The 5,990-nt window shown below is 43.5% G+C and overlaps 1 non-coding gene across 1 annotated transcript; it reads left to right on the plus strand.

The window, feature by feature from the left end:
* The first annotated feature begins 5,686 nt into the window (after positions 1–5,686).
* Positions 5,687–5,768, plus strand: trnas-gcu (transfer RNA serine (anticodon GCU)). Its single transcript has one exon. It is a non-coding gene; the product is annotated as a tRNA-Ser (tRNA).
* The last annotated feature ends 222 nt before the right edge of the window (positions 5,769–5,990 follow it).

A 5,990-nucleotide genomic window follows, 5' to 3' on the forward strand; every position in this document is an offset into this window, starting at 1 on the left:
GGTGTAAGGGTCCCAAGCCGGAATGTGTGGCATTCCTCCTCCAGGCGTTGGGTGGGTAACGGTTTATCCGTGGCGGAGGTCCAGTACCTGCGAGCCTTTGACTGGGGAGGAGGGGGAGTTGAAGTGTTCAGCCACGGGACGCTGAAGTTGGTGGGTGCGGGTGTCCCAGAGATGTTCTCCGAAATGATCTGCAAGAAGGTATCCTGTCTCCCTGATGTAGAGGAGAACACACTGGGTGCAACGGATGCAGTAGATGACATTGGTATTTGTACAGGTGAATTTCCAACGGATGTGGAACGGTCCCTTCGGGAGTTGGTTGGAGATGAGAGTTGTGTGGGTGCTAGTTTCACCCTCACTTTGGTGGCAGTCAAAGGTGCCAGGAGAAGGTTATGTGCTGGTGGGGGGAAGTGTCTTCCTCAAGAGGGGGTCGTGGAGGGAGTGGTCTTTCTGGAGTGCTGGCAGAGCTGTGTAGCGAAATATATCTCCGGTGGTGGCGTCTGTTTGGAGGTGGCATCAGTGGCAGAATATGATGCGTTTTATGCGGAGGTTGGTGGGGTGGAAGGTGAGCACCAGGAAGTTCTTTTCTTGTTGCGTTGACAGGCATGGGGCTCAAGGGTGGTGGTGCGTGAAGTGGAGGTGATGCACTGGAGGGCATTGTCAACTAACATGGAAAGGCAATTTGTGACCGTGGAGGAAGGAGACCAACTGGGTCTTTCTGAGGTGCAATTGGTCATCCGGGGGAACAGATGTGGTGTAAGCGGAGGAATTGGGAATAAGGAATGTCGTTTTTACACGAGATAGAGTTGGAGGAGATGTAGTCTAGATACCTTTGGGAGTCGGTGGGCTTGCAGTATATGTCTTTAATTAGTCAGTCGCCAGAGACGGTGATGGAGAGATCGAGGAAGGCGAAGGAAGTTGCCAAGATGATCCGGATAAATTTGAGGTTGGTGTGGAAGGTTTTGGTAAAGTTGGTGAGCTATTGAACCTCTTCGTTGGAGCACCAAGTGGCGCCAATACATTCATCAATGTAACGTAGGAATAGGTGTAGGATGGTGCCTGTGTAACTGTGAAAGATGGACAGTTCCGCTTATCTGACAAACACGCAGACATAGCTAGGTCCTATGTGGGTGCCCATGACTACCAGTGTCGATGGAGGAAGTGGGCTATTTGGAAAGTGAAGTTGTTGATTGTGAGGACCAGTTCAGTCAAGTGGGTGAGGATGTTGGTGGAAGGGTACCTGTTGGGATGGTGTGAGATTAAGAAATGGAAGGCTTGCAGACTTCTGTCATTGCAGATGGATTTGTACAGGGACTGGATGACCATGGTGAATATCGCGTGTTGAGGGCCAGGGAAATGAAATTCCTGAAGGAGGTGAGTGCATAGGGGTGTCACGAATGTAAGTGGGCATTTCCCAAACTGGGGAGAGAGGATTGTGTCGAGGTAGAAAGAGATGATTCGGATGGTACAGGTGCAGGATAAGACAATAGGTCGACTGGGGCAGTCAGGTTTTTGAATCTTAGGAAGGAGGTAGAATTGTGGAGTGCGCAGTTCCCGGACAATGAGGTTGAAGGTTGTGGCTGGGAGGTGCCCAAAGGTGATAAGATTGTGGATGGTCTGGGAGATGATGGTTTGGTGAGGGGAGGAGAGTTTGTGATCGTGGTCTGTAGGAGGAGGTGCCTGCGAGTTGGCACCTGGCTTCAGCTTTGTTCCTCTGCCCGACTCACAAGTCTAATTCCTGATGAATGGCTTATACCTAAATCGTCCATTCTCCTGCTCCTCGGATGTTGCCTGACCTGCTGTCCTTTTCCAGTACAATACTTTCCACTCATTCATTATTACTGTCTCATTTCACACTACCAGGTCCACGCTCTCTGTTTGATTCTAATGAGCACTGTTCTTATGGACTGCGACAAAATCTGCCAATCTGAAACAAAAACAGAAATTGCTGTAAAATCACAGGTGGGCTGGCAGCATCTGTGCAGATGAATCACAGTTAACGTTTCACATCCATTGGGTCCATCTCTCCACAGATGCTGCCAGACATCCTGAAATATTCCAGCAACGTCTGTTTTTGTTTGATTTTCAACATCAGCCATTTTTTCGTTTTTGTTTTCTCGTTTTCTGCCAAATATGATTTGGCTAAAGATTATATTAAATGTTTTAAATATGACTACGATGGAATGGCCAGATCCACCAGCCGGCTCCTTTTATTTGGTTCACGTGACCAATGCCTTTCCACTTGGTCACCGCGCCCTACAGCTGCACTGCATTTAAATTGACAAAATTGTGGCATTCTCTCGGATTGGTAATCAGGAGCGAGATTGATTGAAATTATTGAAAACTTAAGATAATCAGATAAAATACGGGATATAAAACGGGAAAATGAAAGGCAAAGAGAGAACGGCGAATGATAATTTTTGACAAAACTGAAATATAATTGCTCAAGAATCAGAAAGTGCTTTCATTCACAAACATACCATAATATGGAATGTAATTTTTGGGACAACCAATGCAAGTAGATCTTAGCAAAATCTTAGTTTTAAAGTCTTGCTGCAACTGTTTCGGTTATAATGAACGCACACATGGGATTCAGTGCTGTAATGATCTCCTAAAATGGAAAAGGAAATCCTTGCCTTCCAGGATACATGGGGAATGTTCACTGATTCATCCCAATAATGGCAGGACTGTCGTCTGGATGCGTATGAGTAAAATCTTTTAATGTTCCATGGAGCTTCGAATGAGTGGTGAAGGGAATGTCTCCATTCACAAATTAATCATTCAGTAGAATTCAGTATAGGGACCGAAGAAATGATGAACAAATTGAATAAGAACATGGACATACGATACCCAATAGGTACGACTATTACTATATGAAAACTGTTGATTTCAGATCCACGATGGCCTTTGGTGATGGCATTTACTGTCCAGAACCAGTCTGCACTGGAATGACGGGAGACACACTATGAAGTATTTGAACTTCAGTCACCTTTAGAAATAGCTGAGACTGACTCCGGACACGGGGATATGGAGATGTTGGCCTTACAAACCTTTCAGACATTCCGTGGAAGAATAAAGGAAGTGATAGATAATTTTCGTCTCCATGGAGACGATGTTCATGAACTGGATAGATAGTAATTAACCTTATTGGAGTTTATAAATAGAGACGTCGTATTGAAAAAGCAAAGAGTTCATAGTGTAACTGTAAAATCTTTAGGTCACACTCAGTGGAAGCATTGTGTGTAATCCTTATCCTCATTCTCCACCAAAAGCATGTAAAGAAGTGAGAAAGGGCACAGACGCTGTTTCCTGGATAGCAAGATATTAGAAAGCCAAGTGACGTTGTTTACTAAGACATAAGAATATCAGAAAAGACACAACCGGTTTCATCGGGATGATAGAAAGAATGACGGAGTTTATACACGAGATTTGGAAATGCTGGAGCAAAAACACACAAGTTTGATGTCAACAAATGAGATTTTCACATAACACGAGGTTTGAATGAGTAAATCGGGGAAAGTCCCTCTTTCGAGTGAAGCAATAACTGTCGTTTGAGCTTGAAAACCATTAGGGAATGATTAAGAAAAGTTTGGATGAGAGTTTCTTCCACTCAATAGAGTTATTTAAATCGTGAACGACTTTACAGAAGTAAAACGTAGAAGCTGACTTCAGAGTGGTTTAAAAGGTACACGAACAAATGAACAAGGAGAGAATTTACCATTGAGTGAAAGTCAGTATGGTTGCGTAACAATTTCGAATTTGTTGACTTGAGACACAAAGATATTTCATGAACACGTACAACTGAATAAGACTGAGTATAACAAGTTCATGGATTGGTAAGGTGTGGCGTATTATTCAAGGTGAAACTCGGTAAATGGAGCTGATGTCCTAAAATAACTGCATACAGAAGTTATATCCTAATGACTAGGAATTGAATCGTCACTTGGAGATGCAACACCTACTTTAAAGATTTGACCACATTCACATGATGTTATGTACATTTCGTACATTCTTAACTCCACCCAAGAAATCCACCAAGGAGAATGGGTCCTTTTGTATTGTTATCCCTCTGTACTTCTCTGCAGCACGCCAGTTATGATAAAATATGCTCGCACCAAAATTCAGTTCAATACAATATTTAAACGGTCCTATGTGATTTCTTTTTTTATTATTGCAACAACCTTTGTGTGTTTGTAACAAACTGTGTAACATGAAATCAGTTCAACATCTATTTTCCCAGAATTTAAAGCAGTGCACATGGGAAACGTTATCCATCTGGTGAAAAATCACCTTCGGCTCTCTCTCCACATATGTTTCTTCACGTTTTAGATACTTGCAGTATCTTTGTTGATCAAGGAGTCATTATCCACAAACACGGGTATTTTCCCATAAACTTGGCTTTGCTCAATATCACCTTCTGTCCGTACCCCTCAACACGAGGACAAATTAAAGCTGCTCCATGTGAGGCTCAAAATTAAAACTTCGGCACAGCACAGCTCACTATACTGGAACAGAGATACCGTGCACTGGTCACCTTCAGCACAGGAGCAACACATTAATGCTTACCTCCACATTCCTGGTTTTACTTTAACGTTTGGGAAACCGAGTTTCTCTGATTCCATGGCTAGTAAACGGGGATTATATGATCATCTTCACCAGTGGTTCTGTCCCCGAGTGAGGAAAGTGGTGAGTTACTCATTGTAAAGATGGGTAGATTGATGAAATGTACAATTTCATCTTTTGCCTTCATTAACTCATGAGCTTTTTATTTTGTTTTGCATCTGTAGAAATCTTAAAATCTTCATCTTGAACAGACTCAATGACAGTTCTTCATTGTGTCTCTGGCAGCAAATTTCATAGTGCAAACTCCCTCTGAATTCTTCCACCGCATTCCGCTGTTTGGGAAGTGTTCCTGTTGTGGGAAATGCACTTCCCCGTGTGTCACGTGCTGCTCCCATCATGCGCTCTGGCGCTGCACTCATTTTCCTTCTGACACTTGCTCACTGTGTTCCTGTGATCATACAGTGACTTGGTGTCGCACGGCCCAGGAAAATGATACAGCTCAAGGTTTTTGCATTGTTGAGTTCAATTGTCAGTTTAGCCATATTTTGGATTTTGAAATTGTCTGTTCTGTACACAAGTGCGTGTCAAAAACATCTGAGCGGAAGTTAGGTCTTCGGACTAATGACATTGAGCACTATGCACTCTCCTCCAGTCTGGAAAACAATTCCTGACAGGCAGTTGAATAGACAATAGACAGCAGGTGCAGGAGTAGGCCATTCTGCCCTTCGAGCCAGCACCACCATTCATTATGATCATGGCTGAACATCCTCAATCTGTATCCTGTTCCTGCCTTATCCTCATAACCCTTGATTCCACTGTCGTTAAGAGCTCTATCCAACTCTTTATTGTAAGAACACCTCCTGCTGTCTCGGGTTCTTCATTCCGTTGACTTCAAATTTCACAGAATTCAACTGACCTTGTTACATAGTCATTTCCTCATTTTTGTTCAGAACAATGTGTGCACAGTGTGACAGTGGGAGTGCACTTGCCCCACAACCCAGGGGTCAGACCATCGTCTTGGACTGTGTTGTTTCTCATTTCACCAACACCAGGGAGAAACATCTGCTGCTCTGCATAATTTACGAAATTCAATTATTCATAAGGTCATAGCTTTTCGAGCGTCTGTGACGAGGTGACCGAGAGGTTAAGGCGATGGACTGCTAATCCATTGTGCTCTGCACGCGTTGGTTCGAATCCCACTCTCGTCGCTGTCATTAACGGCTTTCAATGGTGCTGTTTTCAACTGTTGCATTAAAACTGGAGCTCCAACGGTCAGTTTATATGCTTTGTCGACATTACAAAATCGCAAGGAATAGTTTGTGCCGTTTGACGAAACTGCATTGAAATGGAGGTTGCTTTGGGATAATGAAACGAAACGCGATTTTCTTTTTCATTACAAGCTGCTGTGAACGTTTTTTCGTATGAAAGAC

The sequence above is a fragment of the Chiloscyllium punctatum genome, unplaced genomic scaffold (assembly GCF_047496795.1).
Source record: "Chiloscyllium punctatum isolate Juve2018m unplaced genomic scaffold, sChiPun1.3 scaffold_191, whole genome shotgun sequence".
Taxonomy (NCBI): Eukaryota; Metazoa; Chordata; class Chondrichthyes; order Orectolobiformes; family Hemiscylliidae; genus Chiloscyllium; species Chiloscyllium punctatum.